This window comes from Mastomys coucha, unplaced genomic scaffold (assembly GCF_008632895.1).
Source record: "Mastomys coucha isolate ucsf_1 unplaced genomic scaffold, UCSF_Mcou_1 pScaffold7, whole genome shotgun sequence".
In the NCBI taxonomy this organism is placed as follows: domain Eukaryota; kingdom Metazoa; phylum Chordata; class Mammalia; order Rodentia; family Muridae; genus Mastomys; species Mastomys coucha.
In genome coordinates, this window is record NW_022196913.1 from 12,127,320 (window position 1) to 12,135,451 (window position 8,132).

The window sequence follows — 8,132 nt, forward strand, 5'->3', positions numbered from 1 at the left end:
TGACCTATCATGACTGCCCTCTGAAAGACCCAACAAGCAGCTGAAAGAATCAAAGGCAAATAGTTGCACCCAACCAATGGACCAAAGCAGCTGACCCCTGTTGTTCAATTAGGGAAAGGATGAAAGAAGCTGAGGAGGAGGGTCATCCTGTAGGAGATCCAGCAGTCTCAATTAATCTGGACTCCTGAGATCTCTCAAACCCTGCACCACCAAACAGACAGCATACACCAGCTGATATATGGCCACCAACACACATACAGCAAAGGACTGCTGGGTCTGTGCTCATTCAGAGATGATACACCCAACCCTCAAGAGACTGGAGGCCCCAGGGAGTTCAGAGGTCAGGTTACATGGGAGGAGGGGACATCCACGTGGAGACAGGGGGAGCAGAGTAGGTATGGGATGTGGAAGAGTAGGAGGGTGGAAGGGAGGGGTAAAATATGGAGTGTAAAATAAATAAATAAATGAATTTTTAAAAAAGAAATGATAGAAGGGGTAACGGTACTTCAGTATTTTAATCTAGAAATAAATAACTGTCAAGTTACCACTGTTAAAGGCAAAGATGCATTGTTAATTTAAACAATAAAAAAACAAAAATAAATATTAAAATTAAAAAAAAATAGTTGAAGGTCACCACAACACAAGGAACTGTATTGAAAGGCTGCAGCATTAGGTAGGTTTGATCTAGATGTTGACACAGTTCTTGAAATGTTTTAGGCACACATATCAATGTGAAACTATATGGCATATTCCTTTACTAAACTCTATTGCCTGTATATGTGTGTCCATGACTTATGCATTAATACTATATATATGCACATATGCATATATAATAAGTTTTTTGTTACATATGTATATATATAGCCCCACACTAGTCTTTGTGTGAAATATATACACACAAATATATCTCTATCTCTGTCTATCTATCTATCTATCTATCTCCTGAAACTCCTGTAGATAGAGGCTTGTCTCAAACTCAGAAATCTGCATTCCTCTGCCTCCCAAGTACTGGGATTAAAGGCACATGCCACCATGCCCTGCTATTTAGTGTGTGTGTGTGTGTGTGTGTGTGTGTGTGTGTGTGTGTGTATGTGTGTGTGTGTATGTGTATGTGTGTTGTTGATGAAACATGTTGAAATGAATGATGCAGCAACAACTAAGATGCTTTCAACCATCTCTTTCAGCCATCTCTTTCAGCCATCTCTTTCAGCCATCTCTTTCCAAGCATAGTGAAGGTGCTTCACCCAGACCTATTGTTATGATTATCAAATTTTATTCAAATCATCACAAATTTATATTAAATTTTCAGAAGCAAACAAAATGCTCCTAGCTGGTCTTTGATGGTCTGATCAGGAGTTAACTGGCAAATCATCCTAGGTTTCTTTCCAACTCTTTTTTTTTCAACTCAAAATATATTAAACCCCTTCAAAACAACAACAAAAGAAACAAACAAACCAACCAAACAAAAACCCTGAAGTTCACCTTTAATAGTTAATGCATCACTCTAATTATTGGATTGTTCATTATTATATTGCATTCTCAAAGTCTGATATACTTTTGTCTTGGCAAATAGAAAGATGTGTCATACTGAAAAGGCCATTCTGTCTCTACTAAAATAGGTGATAAGAAGGAGCATGCATAAGTATATGGACATGTGGAGACTACAGAGTCTTTTTAGTGCTACTCCAACTTTTTTTTTTTGGCTTTTATTTTATTTTTTATTGGATCTTTTCTTTATTTACATTTCATTTATATCTCCTTTCAAGGTCTTCCCTCCGGAAACCCCCTATCTCATCCTCCTCTCCCTGCCTCTACGAGGGTGCTCCCCCACCCACCAACCCACTCTACATTCCTGCCCTGGTATTCCCCTAACTGGGGCATCAAACACCCTCAGGCCCAAGGGTCGCTCCTCCCACCAATGTCCAACAAAGCCATCCTCTGCTACATATGTGGCCGGAGCCCTGGGCCCCTCCATGTGTGCTCTTTTGTTGTTGGTCTAGTTACTGGGAGCTCCTGGGGGGCAGGGAGGAGGGTGGATAACTGAAGGAGCTACTCCAACTTTTTAAAATTGCTTTGTGATATGTCCTCTCACTACACCTGGAGTTCATTGATTTGGATAGGATGTCTGGCCATCAAGTGCCTAGAATTCACCTATATCATCCTTCTGATCCATGGTATTAAGGAATACATCCTCACATTTAGATTTTTATATGGCTGCTGCAGGTCTGTATTTTGGTCATTTTATTGACTGAATCATGTCCCTGACAATATACTTCTAAGTCCAAAGGTGAACAAAATATGAGAACAGTATTTTGGAATTCTTTTCTATCTGTTTGTATACTAGAAGTGAGAGTCAGGATTTTGGGGGCAGGATAATCATTGTCCAACAACTGACTTAGCTGTATATGTAGCTGCCCATGTATTTAGGCTTTATTCTGTTGGCTCCAAGCACAACCTGGGGGAATTGTTCTAAATCATTCTCCTAGCTCCATTTTTAAGGTATCCCTGCATTCTCCATGCATAGCTTAACCTCTGACATGGGCTCAGGCCCTGCTCTCAGGCCCTGTTCTCTCTCCTTGTCTCAATGGTGGGACTCTGCCTTGGCCTGTCCATGTCACTAATGGCTGGTCTGTTTTGTTTCTGATAATCTCTTGACAAACTCATTCCATTTTTCCTAGTGGAGGGTCTATTTCATCCCCTCCAAATCTAATGTGTCTTATGTAATTCCCCCACAAGCATCCTCAGGTCAGGGGCTAAAACTAGCACCTATACCTAAGTAGAAGTTGAACACATACATTCCACCTCTTGCTACATATAGTGGATGAAAAAGGAATGAATTCCTGAGTAAATGAATGTTATATGTCACCCACAATGCTAAAGTGAATCATCCATACATTGCTGCTAAATGTTAGGATTGCTTGAATAGATATGAGCACTGGTCATTTTCTGAATGTTGAAGTTCTTGGAGGTTAGGAACAGGAAAGATGTGTTAGCTCTGACATTCATCCTGGATGGGTTTCATTGGATTCTGCCTTCAGAAGGTCAGTTTGTTAACTCCTTTTGATCTTTCTGTCACTGATTGGACATAAGCCAGCACTGTCTTTTCTAGCCTCCTCATAAGCCTCCTCCGGGTTGCCTTTCTCCCACATGCTCTAAGCCTGCCTTTTCCTGTGCTGCAGTTGAATTATCTAGGTGTTATTTTTAGAACATGAATTACAACACTCTCTTGCCCAAAAGAATTCAATGAATTTACATCAAGCATGGGAAAAGATACAGCTTATAGTCCAATAACCATATAATTAATCACCTAACCCAAGACAACTCAGAGAACAAAAGAAAATTATTAAAAAAATATTACCAAGACAAGACAAGCTGATGTTAACTAGGTGTTTTAGTCAACCTCACAAAATATCTAAGACAATCAAGAGTCAGAGTTTGTCTTGGGTCAGTGATTCAGACTATGTTCACTTGGTCTTAATGCCTTTGGGTCTGCTGTGTGGCAGCACTTCATGGTAGCAACATGTGGGGAACCAAGCTCCTCAACTTATAGAAGGGAAATGACAACAAAAAGAGACAAGGGTCCCATAATCTCTTGTGAAGGCATTTTCCTCAGTGGCATAAATACCTCCTACTAGACTGCATCTCTAAAAGGAGCTACCACCTCTCAATTGCTCCATGGAATTGGAACTACACGTTTCATTTGTGGACCATTAGGAGACATAAAACATCCAAACTGTAACACTCAGGTTTCTTAGGGAAGACCAGTATGTTTGTTTTGGCTATCTGTAAGCTCACCCAACTCCATGTCCATGGGTGGTTTTTCTGTATCCTAGACATTTGATTATTTTCCTCACTGTAGACTGTATTGAAATTAAGATTGGAAATAACATGCTCACAAAGCCTTACCCTCACCGTAATAATTCATTTAAATAATCTCTTATCGCCTTTTCATGCTCTTACTGCCTGCATTCTCTGACAAAAGTGAACTAGTTCCTTCAACTTCAAACCAAACAAAAACCCTGAAGTTCACCTTTAATAGTTAATGCATCACTCTAATTATTGGATTGTTAATTACTATATTGCATTCTCAAAGTTTGATATGCTTTTGTCGTGGGTCCAACTAGAGTGGTATCAAGTTGACCATGACCTGCAAATTCACTCCATCTTTTATTCCAAATAATCTACTCTACTCAAGTATTTAATTGTTCTGAGTGAAACGCTAAGCTTCACACCTTGAAATTATGTTATGGTTTTCTCAACATGTTCTCTTCTTGCACATATAGATGGTGAATTGTTTTTCTTCTTAGAGTACCAGCTTGGCTGACATCTTCTCAATGATAAGCAATTTTAATGGCCACTATCAATGATGCCACAGTGGTTTATAGTGATTGTCAATTTGACAGGATCCAGAATTACTTTGGTGACAAATCTCCAGGCATGCCTATGGGAGAGTTTTTGATTAGTTTAATTGAAATGGGAAATCCTAAGTGTGGACACCAAGTCAGCTTCCTAATCCTTTTGTCTTGTCCTTCCCATCTGTTGTCATGTCACTGCCATGAGAATGGAATGATCCCCTCAAATGTAAACTCTTTCACTGTTAAGTTGCTTCTTGTCAGGCATTTGTTTATAGTAACTACAAGAGTAACTAATGGATAAGGTTTGACCTCTGAACTCCTAGAAAAATTGTCTCTACATTGCACCATATGATACAAAGTCCAACTTCCTTTACTCCTGTAATACTTACCTACAGAGGTCCCCATAACAACTGATTAAAATAGTGTTTCTAAATTGTTTTGCATAGTGCCAAAGAATATCAGTTTTCTATTGATCAGTATGTTATTTTACTAAGTATCTGTCGAATGGATAAATAGAAGAGATTGGTTAAAAGTTTGGTAGAGTCTCAGCTGGCACATTTGAATTTTATATGCAATATAAAAATGATAGATTATGATACAGTTGTATATAAAGACTTTGAGATTTGAAGACAATAAGTAAAATGCCACCATGTGGTTCACCTATGGAGTAATTGTTTATAGAAATGCTGGAGAAGAATCAACCATCAGTAGCCTAACATGTCACCTTTCTCACATCTCTCCTCAGGGGAAAATACTAATTCAAATTCATATCACTCAGAAATTTTCACTAAATAAATTCCACTACTATTGACACTCACACAGAATAATTGTATCTAGAGGTAGAGAGATAAGGTGATACACATCCATTTTGTTGTTGTTCAGATGAGACTACTTTTTCTGAATTTCCCTACACCATGCATGAATTTTGTCATTATTGTTGAACATTCCTGAATTTAATTGAAATGATGAGAAAATAAAGATTACAACCATTATTTTATATACAGCAACTCAGTAGCAAGAGCTTTACTGGGATGGATGGATAGATGGATGAGAAAGTGGGTTGATGGATAAGTACATAGAAGGGTAGAAGGGACAATAGGTGAATGCATGGGTGTACAAATTGATAAATGGGTAGGGTGTCTGTAAATGAAAATATGGGTAAGAAGGTGGATGTACAGGATAGGTATATGTGTATGTAAGTATGTATGTATGTATGTATGTATGTATGTATCTGAACATTGTTCTGTAAGGGAGTAGGAAAATGAAGATGAGTTATAGCCTGTCTTGTTGACTTTCATATGATTAACATTTTAATTGTGGTTCCATCATCACTTCATTTTAAGGGCATATTTTTACACCCCCACACAAAGTCTTGAAATGTTGGCAAGAACTAGAAAGCTGGCCATGCTTTGGAAAGTCAACAATGATGTTGAGAAGTATCTGGTTCTTCTATTGTTAAGCCCTGGAATTGAAAAGGAGAAATGGAGTCATTTTATAAACAATGGTGTACACAAGAGTTATTGTCTGGCAGTCATTACATTTGAGAGCTTTTATACCTGCTCTTCATACACTCTATTGTGGCAGGTGGCTGTTAAGCTGGTGATGAAAAGGTAAATAGTTTATTGCAGGTGGCCATTAGCGAGTAACCAGATAGTTGGAAGCATTTCCTTGCAAAGAAACATGAGTCATGACCCCAGGGATGTTCTAAAAAATTTCAAAGGAGCCATTTCAGGGATCAGTGGCCACTCCATTACGGTTTTCATGGTTAATCAATGAAGCACACACTGTGACCATTCACACTTCCCACACGCATGCATGCATCCCTCAACTGTAGTCCTCAGAAAGGGTATACCTTGGAGAAAAGATGGGTCAGAAAACTAACTGAAAAAAAAAAGGGTGCAGCAGTGCTTAGTAAATTCTCTCCTGCAATAGAGAGGAAGCCAGATATCAGCATGTTTTACTTCAGTACCCAGGGAAGATTAACACAGAATTGATGATATGCTTGGTAACCACTTATACTTGTCTTGGTGTGGCTGAACAATGCATGTGTCATATTCAGAAGTAAAAAGCCTTGTTTTAAAGAATAAAAAGCCAATGAAACCAAAAACAGGGTACATTTTTAATGTTACAGAATGTGTAATTTTTAGAAGTTCTCTTTGTCCTTGTATTCACTTGGAAAGTAAGTCCCATTGTGAATTATTCTAAGGAACAAAGTAAAAGACACCATTTAAACAAATAAGAACACACAGAATCTAGCCCCTTTTTTCCATCCCAGTTACTATATAATTTGCTGTGGTAATTAATATCCAATTTTCTATTACATAGAGAATGCCAAATTACTATCAGATAATGAGATTTACTACAGAAATTGTTTTGGAAATTCTTAACTCTGTTTTCAAAATTTAACATAAAGCAATATTACACAATATTTTCTAATAACTTCTGCCTAGAATTTGAACATATTTTCTGCATCAAATCAAGCTTTACTCAGTCATTTTAACTTCTTGATTTCTCTTCTACTGAAATCAAATTCATGGATGCTATTTGGGTAAAAGCCAGAGCAAGAGTTTCTGACACCCCAACAGGGAAAGTTTGAATTTTTTTGATAACTTTATAATCTATTTAAAGAGATTTATTACTTGTATCTATTAGATAAATATGACAACATTTAAAATGTTTAGACATTGATTGCATACAAGCTCATATACAATGAATTATTCTATAAAATTCCTAGAAGAATTTGATGAGGTGCTATTTCTATGATGCACGTGAAATAATTTTGCACGTAGTAATTTTGTAGAATATAGTAGTATGTTTGGCCCTGGGGGCTATAAGTTCTCAATCTATGGGTTCTTTGGCATATTTGTAGTGTCAGGCATGTGTTTCCTCCAGTGGAGTAAGTCTTATACTCAGTCATCTGGAGCTCAATGGGTTCACAGCTGGATAAGATTATTGTCACCCACCATCACCTAGCATCCTATATAAACACATTATGCTACTATGAAAACTAGCCAGTATGAAGAAAGCTGGAGCTCATGCCTATTTCTAGAAGAACTGTGGAGAGCCAAGCCCCAAGAGCGAGTGGTCTTGTAAACAAAGATCTTATTTGGCTAAGCTTGCTGCCATTGGTTGTTTCCGCATTTGGTAACCTACCTGCTTTTGCTATGTGGCCCATTGGGATTGGCTAAGCTTGGGAGTACTCAATGGCCGAGGGTGGGCCGGGAGGTGGGGGTTAGACGGCAGGAAGGCGGGGCTAAAGTAACGGCTCCCTGGGAGGCAGAGAGAAGCAGGAAAAGCAGGAGGGAGAAGACTGTTAAAGGTTCCTGAAATAAACTGCTAAAAGGAAAAGTTCTCTGGTCGCGTCTTTCTTGCTGGTCGAGGCAGATTTGACAAAGAACCATTTTCATGAAGCTATAAATAAGACTTGTTTTAAAACACATAGTACCCATGTGTTCTATACAGCCATGCCAAGTAAGGTGTGTGTGTATGTGTGTGTGTATGTGAAATGCATGAAACCTGGAGATATTTTTAAGGATTTGCAAGAACTACCAATAAAATCTTATGCATATCTTCATACGTTCTCTATTCAAAGATATTCTGAATTATTAGGACGTGATATACTTGAAACCTCAACGACTTCACGTCTCACTGGATTAGTTGGTCATTCTCACAAATATCCCATTATTTCCTAACACAGGTATTTTACTGGACAAAGTCTGTGGTCTGTTGCTTTTTTCTTGATTCTCTGCCATTTTCACCTCCAGAAATGGTCAACTG

At 38.2% G+C, this 8,132-nt stretch overlaps 1 long non-coding RNA gene across 1 annotated transcript; it reads right to left on the reverse strand.

Annotated features, from left to right (window-relative positions):
• Positions 1-5,646: 5,646 nt before the first annotated feature.
• LOC116082693 lies at positions 5,647-7,600 on the reverse strand. The gene is made up of 2 exons (XR_004115392.1): positions 7,509-7,600; positions 5,647-5,817 (listed from the first exon to the last, which is right to left on the reverse strand). It is a non-coding gene; the product is annotated as an uncharacterized LOC116082693 (long non-coding RNA).
• Between the last annotated feature and the right edge of the window lie 532 nt (positions 7,601-8,132).